Source organism: Ptychodera flava, chromosome 5 (genome assembly GCF_041260155.1).
Source record: "Ptychodera flava strain L36383 chromosome 5, AS_Pfla_20210202, whole genome shotgun sequence".
Classification (NCBI taxonomy): domain Eukaryota; kingdom Metazoa; phylum Hemichordata; class Enteropneusta; family Ptychoderidae; genus Ptychodera; species Ptychodera flava.
The window spans coordinates 744880-758729 of NC_091932.1; the positions used below are offsets into that span (position 1 = coordinate 744880).

A 13850-nucleotide genomic window follows, 5' to 3' on the forward strand; every position below is an offset into this window, starting at 1 on the left:
AGATTCGTAGTAGAAGCACCATCCGCAGAGAGACTGAAGAACTCAAAATTATACAATATTTCGACTGTGTCAAAGAAGGACTCAATCGAGATTACGGATTTTTAACACATTACAAATAACTATTTTGGCTGTATTTTGCCCCAGTTGTTCCAACCATTGTCCTCATTCAACAGTGTTTTTACACCTTTGCTCAAACTCTTTGTTTCACATTGACACCTCCTTTAGGCATTGTCCATTACCCACGATGCATTTGGCCTTTTGCTTCTTTGTCCATTCTGCAAGTACATCTGATGAAGGAGACTGTTGTCTCCGAAAGCTTATGTCATACTAAAAAAGTTGATCTACAGTGTGCTACCCTCAACAATATTCACAAGATTTAGTCAAGATCAACACGGCTCTATTGAAACTTTATATAGTAGCTTCAGGGACTTTGGCCCTATGTTTATATTTTGGGGCAATTTTTGCCTTTTTTGGTCAAAAATTTTTTTCTCCTAAAACTACTGTCATGCCCCTTGGGGGAAAGCCGAGTCTTACTGACTTGGAGAAAAAACGGAAAACAACGTTTGCTGATTCCACCAGAATTCGCATAGGTGACTAGCACAGATACGTGCGGTTTGTATAGTGGCCGCCGCGTGGTGTGCATGCATACCACGCAGCAGCTGCTATGTATCGAACCACGCGTAACTGTTTGGAAAACGACAAAATGTACTCATCAGAGGCGGCTAATATTTTACACGTAAAAACTGATATCTATGTGGTATTGGTTAAAAATATAATAGAACTGACTGAGAATAATAAGAACGACAAAAAACTAAGGAGAAGTTACGAAAAAAACTTACCTGAAGTGAAGGCATAATGCTGTATATAAAATCTTCACAGTGGGAGGTAAAATTGCGTCGTTCGAACTTATTATGGACTCCCTAGAATATCGTCAATCAGCACAACAACAAACCTTCGGGGGGATTTCGGGTCATAATCAGAAACGATTGTAAAACTTCGCGATGTGAAAAATACGCTTGGGAAATGACATGTTTTTATCGATATCTCGCGATCCGCGCACAGTCGCCACGTCAAATATTGACCATTGGCATTCAAAAAACATGTTTTAAAAATGTTACCAAGCGGGAGTGCCTCTTTAATATGATGTATTGAAATTAGAATGGAATTTTGAATTTTTGGGGCAACTTTGCGAAACTGTCAATTTTACAGGGATATCTTTCATTTTGTTTTTTAAGATTTTTTTTGGTAATTTTATACCTAATGGAACTAAGAGTATATAATTTGGTGATTTAGTAAGCATTTGATATGGTAAGTTGAAATGCGGTAAAAAACATTAGAAAACATAGCTGAGGTGATTTTAGCAGGTTTGGTTTCCAACAAATATATTCCAAAATTTTTTCAATGTTTAGGAGTATCAAGGTTGTAAATGCTAGTTGACACACTTCCTGCCATCTGGTCATTGTTTATCTCATGCAAAGATGGTCAATACAAAGGGGTGAACCATTTGATATCTATGGGGGGTGGTTCCTGACAGATTTTAAAAAAATTCCAAACAAATGTCCTTAAAAAACATCAGCCGGAGAAGGTTTGACAAAAAGGAAAGGTGGGAGAATGGGAAAAAAGAATGTACAATGGATCGGATAAAAAAGATAATGTACCTCATCAATCTTTCAGACACCCCCCTTTATCAAATGGTCCACCCCTGATGTATTTTTGTGTGCAATTAACCATGCAGTGTATATTAGTTTAAGATGTCAAGTTAGGTAAGGATTTGAAAGGAATAGTCAAGTTCACCACAGTTAAATTTTTAAACTTTATCTCTTGTGTCATCATCCTTGTGTAATTGGTTAAGTTTGTAAGTTGTTCCAGATGTGGATGCACCAGTTGTTCTGGAAACAATGTTTACTTTTCCCTGTAGGGTTTCTGAGTTAATGATTGTATGTTGAAATCTCTCCATGGATCTGGTGTATGGGCAAAATGTATACATTGGTTGCATGTTATGTATTTCAGTCTATGTCAAATATTGTAAATGAAAAATCAAGAACAGTTTGCTGTGTGCTTGTAAAAGATAACATATTTGTCAATACATAACCTGCATTGTAGATTGATTGTCTTAAAAATTATCACAGAAGTTGAAAAGGAAAAGAAGCTAATCGAATTGCTGTAACGTATTCACCCTGAGTGCCTGTTTGCCTATATTTAACTATTTTATCATTACATTCAGCTGCTGGGCAGAAGCAATATATTGTTATGCAACAACTGTCAATCTCAACCAAAATTCCATCACCTGCGTAACCAGCAATGTAGATTCACTCCAGTGTAGTCTCCTGATGAGTGAGTCTCGCGACTCACGAAACAACGTTGTAGAGATGAAATTGTGAAATCAATTCTCCAGCATCCCTTATATATATATATATATATATATATATATATATATATATATATATATATATATATATATATATATATATATATATATATATATATATATATATATATATATATGTGTGTGTGTGTGTATATATATATATATATATATATATATATATATATATATATATATATATATATATATATATATGTATATATATATATATATATATATATATACAGGAAAAGACACTTATTTTTTTATCCACTTGCCCCTTGGGCAAGTAGGGGCTAAGTTCACTTGCCCGAATTGGAGAACCACTTGCCCAGTAAAATTATGTGTTTTGAAAAAAGCAAAAGCAGTGATTTTTTATTTCACACACTTTATTTCAAAAACTTTATCATGTTATTCATCAAACTTCATGATGTAGTGAAAAATGTCATTCTCTCACTATTCTCCCCAGACTTCCAAGAGTGCTGAACAGCTCATTAATATTCATGATCATTAATATTCATGAAAAAAAAAAAATATTTGATATGCTTGTACGTTTACTTTCTTAGGGCTATAATAATGTACAAATAATAACAGCCACTTCCACTGTACCTTCAAGGTATTTTTTCAGTTTTAAATGAACTATACAGAAAGAAAAAATCTTTAGAAGTTATAAAGGAATGTTTTGAAGCTTCTGAAAATAATGTACTTCTTTGTCATGTTTTTACACTGCGTATATCATCCCTCACCACTATGAAGTTATCTTTACATAACACTATACCAGTATCCTGTTTTTCTGATGCTCATGCACAGATTCAGTAACTTTAAATCAACATCTTAAGGGTGTCAGTGAGTTTGCGATCTGTTTTGAAAGCTGAATTTCTCGATGTGAAATTCGGTTCGATTGCTTCTTGACAGTCATTTTAGATTTGCTGTGAATGAGTATATTATACTCCAAACAAAAGGAATGTTTGGAGAAACACTCTATAAAAACTAGACATTGGTGTCAGATAATATTGCAGACAAGAAGAGGTATTCATATGTTTTGAAACATACATTAAACGAACAAAATATTCATTTTCAGAACTCATTTCAGCTGTTTGTTCTCCATGTTCTATGCACTTTTTGCACATCATAATATGACAGAACCCCATGGCCGGTGAGTGCAAGCGCGCTGTACTAGCGGTATTTGCACGAGTGCTGCGGTGTATTCGGCGGCAGTCCTTTCACGAGCGAAGCGAGTGAAAGGACAGCCGAATACACCGCAGCACGAGTGCAAATACCGCTAGTACGGCACGCTTGCACTCACAGGCCATGGGGTTCTGTTATTATTACATATGTTCTATCTTTTATTTGCATCATTTATCGAGAGAATCGACGATTAGTCGTGCGGACTACTTGTCTGTCAAAGCTTCAGGGCGACCCTGCGGAGTTATATAACATTGACATACTGTAATGAGGCATCGAATCAGCTTTCACTTTTCATTGGTCAGCGCCGTCACACCCTCTATTTTGATTGGCTAAACTATTGTTTACTTGTTTATCAAGGTGACGTAAGAGGAACGTCGGAGGGCTCGAACTCTGCTTGCGATCGCTCACACATACATACATATGTAGCCACAGATAGCCAAACGAAGAGAACTTTGAACATGGAACGCTTTTGATTTTTTCACATTTTGAGCTTGAAATTCTTCTAAATGATCGATACAAATAACAGTTCGAAGATTTTTACGGGAAATTTAAGAGTAAGATACGGCAAACGTAACTTGTCGAACGATCAAATTTCAGTGTTTACCGTGCACAGTGATCACTGTTATCATTAGCGTGTAGGACACACAAGCACAGAGTAAACTGCATGCAAAAGTGACTTTCGATTGTAAACAGGGAATGTCCGGTGAGAAAACTACTGGCAAAAACGTCTCTGAAAATGTTAACTGTTTAATTGGCTCCGCTGCGTCCGCAGTTATGTGTGTTTCGATGTATGTGATGGCCGCCGTGGTATGGCGGCCACCGTGTATCCATGGAACTAGAAACGGACGTCGCCAGTTGTCAATGTTTTTGCTTCGCTGACAAACAAACTGCTCTTCCGGATAGTAAAAATCATCCTCACACTATAATAAGTACAGACAATTTTCTTTGTCGTAGATTTTCATCGGTAATGTCATGCATTTTACTATAACTAGCATCGAACCAAAGTGAAATGAAATCTTGTAGATGACATTTTTTGTGTTTACAAACAAAAATAGTTCCGGGTCAAAATTGGTAAATACTCATTAACCCTTTTCCTGCCGAGCGCCCTTGTCCGTTATTCTCCCAAGTCAGTAGAAAACCGCCCCATAATATGTGCCTGCAAAAGATTGGCTCTCCTGCATGTTATCCTGCCAGGCATTTTGGCAGAAATCGCCCATTTTCAGGGTAGTTTTAGCCGTACTTATACGTGTTAGACTTCGATAATTTCTACATGCCCGTAGACAGGGGAAGGAGCTCAAGGGTTGCTGCAGAAAAAAATTGAGGTCACCGGCTTTGTTTGCCCCTGGGAGTGCGTCATTTTATTGCCGTTTCATGTTTATTTTTTCGGAAATAAACTCCTTCAGTATTACGCACGTCCGCTAGGCACAAACATCACCTCACTCGTCTGTTAGTCAGAGACCCTGAGGGTCGTGCTAGGGGTGCAGAAGCACCGTCAAACCTGTCCTGTTTCCCCAGGGTAGGGTCAATTGAATACGTACCTTAAACGACTTGGCAGTGTAGCGCAAAAACTACGTTTTTGCCGTTGTATTAACGACATGGCTGAGCCATTGAAGCACAGCTCAACGTAGTTTAGCCAGCTCAGTTGGGAGTTGGCTTACGAGTGTTACCGTTCATTACTGACTTAATCGAGTGGTCCTCAGTCAGGTACGGGTTTGTACCGACATGGCTTGGGCTGCAGCTAACCAGTGATAACCAGTCACTACACCCAAGTCTTCAGTTCACTTTTGCGATGCACGGGTGCAATGCAATATGCTTCCATTGTTCTAGCCATCGACGTGTCCACATGCCTGGCAGCCATATTGTACTGCTAGCTGGTTTGCATAACAAAAGCAGTCCCTGCTAACTGCAGACGGTATCCCCGTAGCATATTGACCTTATGTCACCTTTTGAATTCTCTGTACGCAAACAGCGTACGTAGTTACTAATGCGTCGGCAAGAGGATACGTTTGCCTGCAAACCAGAGCCAATACTTCGGACGATGGAATAAATAAAAAATCCAAAGCTACGTCCATTGAATGGCACAGCCAAGGCGGTGAAGGACGTTGCCTGGCTTGAACTTGCAGAGCTGAAGCCCAGCTTAGTACGTCGGACACCAGTTTGTGATGGTATTTCTGAGTCGTTCATATCCGTTCCATCGGAGGAACAAGTCGAGCCGTCCCGTCAAAAATACGTTCTCATTTTCAGTCACGCACAACTGAATAAGTGACTTTCGTCTCGCACCATTGGCATATCTGCCAAGTCGTTTGCAAGAGGTAGCCTTCTAGATTAGCATTGCCGAGTTGGTCAAGTTCGGCAGCAATCTCTATAGTGCCAGGCAGCCAAGTACGTCCAACTCCGCCAGAAAACGTCACCATGCTATCCTGCCAAGTCCGCTAAAAAGCGGTAAAAAAAAACCAGCCCCCCTCGGGTGTGGGGGACTGGCGGACAGGTTTCTGCACCTTTCCCTGTCTATCGACTCCCTGCGAACCCATTTCGAGGGGAAAAGGCGTTCCTTGTCAGAAAACCTCTCCTCGGATGACCCCTAAACGCACAGGGGATAGCAAAACGTAGTGCCGTCGACTTGGCAGGAAAGGGGGTACCCAAAAAGGGCCCAATTTCCACCGGGTTGGGAGAATAACGGTCACCAGTGCTTAGATTCTGGCTACACCGAATTTCAAGCGGATTTTCACCGACTTGGCAGGAAAAGGGTTAACATAAAGGAATGGCATAATGTTTTTGGTATTGCACTACAGTGCAAATACCGGTAGTACGCGTGCGCTTCGATGCGAATAAACTGTGGTACATATGTAATAATGCATGTGGTTGCATTGATACTACTGTTAAAATTTTTAAAATACGGTTATTCAATAGGGGAAAATAACTTTTTTCACTACAAATATGAAAATATTTAAGTAAAATCACTTATATATATTTGGATATCAATTTTGTTTTTTACATGCAAATACTCTTCATTTGATATATCAATCGATAATTTAGAAGTATGTGTAGAATAGTTAATGAATTTTCTAATTTTATATTGCATTTATGTAAATTGCTTACCTGTGTAAATTATTCAAATTTAGGGGCACGGCCTTACTTGATAGTTCAACATTATAAATTTTTTTGAATTAGATATAATAAGCTTTCAAATGACGTATGATGTGGCTGTATGATATGGCTGTATGTGATAAAATATTTACAATAATGTTATTCAAAAGGGGAAAATATTTTTTATATATAAATATAAAAATATTACAGTGTAACCAATTTAAGGGCGAGCTGCACCCAACACAGCATATTTTGCTCAAAAATAACTTTTTTGCAAATATTTATTCAATTTTAATTAATTTGTCAACCCAAGATTAAAATATTGGTTGGGTTCACCTCATAGCTTGTCAAGCAGTTGAAAGTTGCGTGATAAAGAAGTGTTAATTTATGCAAATTTATGCAAATCACCCAATTTCCTGGCTTCTTTTTCCTCCCAATTTCAAAATTTCCAAAGAATTTAACTCCACTCTGTATGTTCTGTAAATGCTATATAACAAAATGAATATTTTGTTTGGCAATAAAGTTCTAATTACATTTTGAATAAGAGGGATTTTAATTTTGCCTATCATGATTTTAATCAATTTTTTAGAGTGTCAGTTTTTAAACCTCTACCATTTTAGAATGAGGATAGATAATGCCAAATAAAATAGTCGTTTTTTTCTACATATACTCTTCTTTCAAGTGAAATATTACACATCAGAAAACAATGTCAAGTTTTTTACTTAAATTCATTTTATCATTAATACCAAAATTGAGGTTTTTTGCCCCAAATATACACCCACTTCATCCTTTGAGTAAATTACTGCTACCATACTAAACTTTAGAGTCTCTGCTTTTTTAAAACATATGGTATGAGGGGATTTCTTTGTCATCTTTGATGAGAAATATTGCTTTAAAAAAAACTGTGTTGGTAACAATAACATGCAGCTCCACCTTAAATATCTCTTTCGATACCAATTTCGTATCCTACATGCAAATACCTATCATTTGATATATCACTTGATAGTTGATAAGTATGTTTAGAGCAGTGATCGAAATAATCGGTGGCAATGGTGGCATTTGCCACCAAAAACTGTCAATCTGCCACCAAAATTTTTTTCTGGTGGTATTTTTCTGCCACTAAATTTTGGGTCATCATGTCATCGATCCTACAGCTTGAATGAGGGAACACTAGTCTGAAGGAACACGTGTTGTCTGACGGCGGAAAAACTCATTAGCCAAAAAAAACCCCAAAATAATTGCGGCATTTTGGCGTGAATGAAAACACAGCGTGAATCCAAACTTGTGATTGGCTAATCTCCATATCGATGACAGCAGCTTTTGTACACTGGACATGTTGTTGCCCTCTGTAGCTGTGATAGCCGCATATGCAGTCATACGGCACAAGATAAAAGCATGTTGTGACATTTTGAAAACAAAGCCAAACTGCAGCCTGCATGAAAATAACAATAAATACTTGCAGTTCATTAGCCAGTACAGGGCTCAAAAATTCCTATCGCCCGACGCCCGTGGCTAGTGAATTTTGCGTTCGGGCAAGTAAAATCAATATGCTTCCCGTCCGACGGGCAAGTGCACCAGCGGTTGAATTAACTAAGCTCTGGACAATTCAAGCTTGAAAACGTATTTCATTAGGTCTGTACACGCCTACAATCATTGTAAGTCCTTCAACTCTCAAAAGTTTTTACTGAAAACCCTTGAAAATCCGCCCGACATCGCGTAATAATCGTTCTTGCTGTTGTAAAACACAAAAAGTCGTAAAAATACAGTTTTGCGACATGTTCTCCCCGACGACACGGAGTGAACTTACTGTTTTGTATGTGTGCCGTAAAGTGGTATGCTCTTGACAGTGGTTGCCATTCTCTTTGTGCAAGTGCTGTATGAGTCGTATGACAGTCGATCGGCTTCACGCGATAGTGTAATTGCACCCTGTGCTTGGTAAATGGATGTAAACTTATTCGAAGCCATGGATCTCGGCAATGCTTACTGTTCAACGTAAATCAACACCCAGATGAAAAAGTACAAGTTTACATCGTAGTCATATTGCAGCTACGTAGTGCGTGAGATGCAGACAGTTTCAAATTACGTGACCTTGGTTGTTAGGGATCGGCTCTCACTTACAGAAAACAGATCTGCACTGAAGAGTAACGAAAACGAAACTTGAATCTGCTCTCTTGACGAGTATATTTATCAAAATAAAACTTTGAAAGACGGCTGTGCTCAGTGAGTAAACATGTAAACAGGTAATAGGGTTGCAGATGTACATGTGCGTATGCATTGGCAGATAAACACTAGCAGAGCAGTTGCTTGTGATCTCAGCTTGATAATAAAGAGCAGCAGCCAGCCATGCACATTGTAAATCACACAATCTTATTACTCTTATGCAAAGATTTTAATTTGATTAGGTTGTGGAAAATTCCAATTCAAGGATGTTTTCTAGATGGCCAAATCTACAGAAAAAAACTAAAGTATTCTCACATTTCTTCTGCGACATTTCAGATTTGGTAATAGTCCTTCATTTTAACAAGAATGTAGTTCATGTTTGAATCTGTTTTTTCCCTCTATGAATTCACTTCATATGGCCAAACTCTTGCTTTCTGTTACAAATTACTAGTACAGTTATTAGAAATTTAGGGCAAGTAATTTTTCCTGTCGGGCAAGTAAAAATGAAATTCACGTGTCCCACGGTTAGTAAGTTTGAAAATTTTTTTTTGAGGCCTGCAGTATGGGTTGATTTTTTGTGACGTGTACTCACCATATTTTCAACAATTTATAAATTAGAATGAGTATGTGGCAATGACAAAATGTTGTATGATACCGATCACAAACTGCCACCAGATTTTTCATAATTGCCACCTGATTTTATATCCGGTGGCAAACTTTTGCCACAAGAAATAAAAAAGCATTTCTATCCCTGAGTATGTTTAGAGTAGTGAACAATAACTTTCTAATTTTATATTGCATGTATGCAAATTGGATACCCTTGTGAATTATGCTAATTAGGGGCTACGGCCATACTTACTTGACAGTTTAACATTGTCAATTTTCTTGTAGTAGAGATAATAAGCTTTCAAATGATGTATGATGTAGCTCTATGTTGTGGCTGTATGTGTTAAAATTTTTAAAATATTGTTATTCAAGAGGGGAAAATATTATTTTCAATATAAATATGAAAATATTTTAGTGAAATCAATTTAAATATCTCTTTGGATATCCCTGTTGTATTCTACATGCAAATACCTTTCATTTGATATATCACTCGATAGTTTAAAGGTATGTTTACAGTAGTTAACAATTAATTTTCTAATTTTATATGGCACCTATGCAAATTGGGTACCCTTATGAATTATGCAAATTAGGGGGTATGGCCCTAATTGGCAGCTCCATGTCGTCAATATTCTTAAAGTAGAGATAATAAGCTTTCAATGACGTATGATGTGGCCGTATGTAAGGTGGGTACATTAAACTCCTAAAATATAAAGGCCCTTTTTGTGGATTTGCCGCTCGCCTAAGGGCCAATGTCATCACTCTGTGCAAGTCTGTGTATGTTAGTCCGTGCGTATGTATGTCCTTATTTCATATAATTGTTGGCTTGTTTTGTTTACTATATGGGAGCGAACAGTGACATTGTCACTATTTTTGTCATTTTTGGTCAAAAATATTTTTTTCTCAAAAACTACTCGTTTGATAGCTTTGATATTTGGTATACACGTTCCTTGGGTTTATCGCAGTATGAGATATTAAAAAAAAGATAAAATCTGAAATTTTGTATTTTTAGCTCACATTTGGTATACCAATATGAGGTAATCGTATAAGCTGAATGAGTTCATTTGCATGCCATTTGCATGTCTGTATGTATGTATGTATGTATGTATGTATGTATGTATGTATGTATGTCCATCCACGTCAAAAACAGCTAAACCAAAGCACCTACTGTCTTAGTATTTGGTGTAGAGGTGCACCTAGGGGTGGAGATGTGAATTTGTTGAAATGAACATGTCAGTGCCCAAAATATGCAAATGAGGGGAGAAAAGGAAAAACCCTGCAAATTGCTAAAACTCTGTAACCGTTGGTCAGATTGGGTTGAAACTTGGTGTGCAGGTTCCTTTAGGCATTCTAAAGTAGGTGTTTAAAATTTGGGATGAAATTTGCATGTTTCTATTTTTAGGGTAATTTTTTCAGTTTTTAGTCAAAAAATGTTTTTCTCTGAAACCACTCATCTGATTGCTTTGAAAGTTGGTATACATGTTCCTCAGGATGACCTCAGTCAAGTGTATACAAATTGAATTGAAATTTTAATATTTGTAATTTTGGGGCAATTTTCCAAATTTTTGGTCAAAACTTTTTTTATTGAAAAATTACTAATCTGATAGCTTTGATATTTGGTATACAGGTCTCTAAGGTTGATCAAACTCAGTTTAATGAATATCGTGAAGATATCTTGAATTTTGTATTTTTGCTGAATTTTTGGGTTACTTTTCTCATTTAAAGTAAAATTTCTTCTTCTCTGAAACCGCTAGCCCAATTGCTCTCAAATTTGGATTGGATGTTTGCAAGGGTGTTACCCTTCTAATTGTTGAAATTACGACAAAAGTGGAAATATTACTGTTTTGGGCAATTTTTGTCATTTTTGGTCAAAAATCTTAAAAGATATATTCTTTTTAAAGCCCCTGGACAGACAGCTTTTATATTTGGTGTACAGATGTCCAGAGGTGACAATAGTTAGATATGTGGAAATTGTCCTGAAATATACAAATTTGTATTTTTAAGACAATTTTGTCATTTTTGGTCAAGAAAACTTGTTCTCAAAATTACTTGTCTGATAGCTTTGTAATTTGGTACAAAAGTCCTGAGGGATGTTATGAGATAAATTTTCTGCTCAAAGTGTTGGGAAACCCCCAAATTTTTGTATTCGAGGTAATTTTCTTTTGTGACCTCAAATGACCTACACAAACCCAGGATATGTTCTGGGAGACTTTTGAAGGCTGTAAACATAATTTTGTCATATTTAATATCAATTTGTAGTAAAATTTGATCCAGAAAACAAAGCTGAGGTAATTTTTTTCATTGCGAACCAATTTTTGCAACTTTTGCATGTAAGACACACAAGAACTGATGAGAAATTTGGATCCAGGATAATTCCAGATGTCGTAATCCCCCCCACAGTGGAAGGCATTTCACTATCTGTAACTGATTTAAGTGCTGTTTACATTCGAATGATAGCACTCATAGCATTAATTATAAACATCCCCAAGGTTGTAAATACATTTCATGCCATACCAGCTGGTCTTATGTAAGGGATGGAACATTTGATATTCAGGAGGGGGTAGGGGATAGAAGATTGATGAGGTAGTGTTACTTTTTACCAGATCCCTTGTACATTTTTTCCCACTCTTTATTTTTTCCCCACTCTCCCACCTTTCCTTTTTGTCAAGCTTCTCTGGCTAATTTTTTTGTTGACATTTGCTTATGTATGTAGGATCTGCTTGTCCCATTGCTATAGAAGTTGATATGCATGTTCCTGTACCTAAGTTGCAGACCTTATTTGCTTTTGTCATTCTTGTTTTTCTGGTTTAAATATTTCTTGAATTTACCAATTCAAACCGAATGTGAGCACACTGTCCTTGACGGTATTTTTTAATGTTTAAAATTACGATGAAATCTTCAATTACATATTTTTGCAGCTATTTTTAGCAACTATAGACTATAGTTTATAGAAGCTATTGGGATGGGTATCCGTCCGGCGTCAGTCTGTATGTATGTATGTATGTATGTATGTATGTATGTCCATGTATGTATGTATGTATGTATGTATGTATGTATGTATGTATGTATGTATGTATGTATGTATGTATGTATGTCCATTTGTGAGGCGTCCGTCCACCCAAATATCTTGAGAACCACAGCACTTGATGATTTGATATTTGTCGTGTAGATGAAAAATATGATTTTGAGAGACTGTTTTTTTTTTTAATTTTTGATATTACATTGAAAATTGCAAATTAGTGCAAAAAAAGGCGTTTTTGGTAAAAAATCTTCTTCTTCATAACCGCTGGTCAGACAGCTTTGTTATTTGGTATACAGGTCCCTAGGGATAACCCAACTTAGATTTGTTCAAATTGTGATTAAATATGCAAATCTGTATTTTTAAGGAATTTTTTGGTCATTTTTGGTCAAAACTTTATTTTATCAAAACCGCTCATTTGACAGCTTTGATATTTGGTATACAGGTTCCTACAGATGAACTAAATATGATATATTGAATTTATGACGTTTTTTCCTAATTTTTAACAGAAAAAATTACAGAAATAGTGCACTGTATTGATTTGAAATTTGGTTTGTAAATCCCTATAAATGTTCTCATATATATATTGCCAGTTCAGAATGAGATGAACAATTGTAATATTTTTTTTTAAATTTTTCTTTGTTGTTCTTTGTAAAATATATCTGTACAACAACCACTTCCAATGCTGGTTTGAAATTTGGCATGGAGGTTCCATTGAGTGGTACATAACTTATTCAGATTGTGTTGATGTTAACAACGTTAATAAATATTGTGAAAAGATTTTCTTATTTTTGGCAATTTTATACCTGCAGGAACTTGGAGTACATAATGTGGTGATTTAATAAGCATTTGACATGGTAAACTGTATTTGGTGTTGAAATTCATGGAATAGTCAAGTTCACCACAGTTAAAATTATTATGTCAGTCTCAATGTCATCACTCTTGTGTAGTTGATTTTGTAAGTTGTTCCAAAACTGTATGCACCAGTTGTACTGGAAGAAAACAATTTTACTTTTTCCTGTAGGGTTTCTGAGTTAATGGTTGTATGTTGAAATTTCTCCCTGTATCTGGTGCATAGGCAAATGTAAACACTGGTTGCATGTTGTGTATTTCAGTTAGTGTCATCTATTGTTCATGAAAAATCAAGAAAAGTTTGCTGTGTGCCTGTAAAAGATGATATATTTGTCAAGACATAAACTGCCTTGCGGGTTTAATTGTCTTAAAAATTATCCCATATTATTAGCAGAAAGAGGACAAGAAACTAATCAAATTGATGTAACATATTCAACCTGAGTTCCTAATAACTATTTTATAATCCAGATGTTTATCTTTAGTACTCTCCATAGGCCACAAGACACTGGGGTGAGGGTAATGTCATCACTCTGCCAGTCTGTGTATGTCAGTCAGTCTATATGGCCATCCATCTGC

General features: G+C 36.4%; 1 protein-coding gene across 8 annotated transcripts in view; it reads left to right on the forward strand.

The window, feature by feature from the left end:
- The window catches only part of LOC139132398 (regulator of MON1-CCZ1 complex-like), a 155120-nt gene that overhangs the window by 15110 nt on the left and 126160 nt on the right, over positions 1-13850 (forward strand). The gene's annotated exons all lie outside the window — the stretch shown is intronic.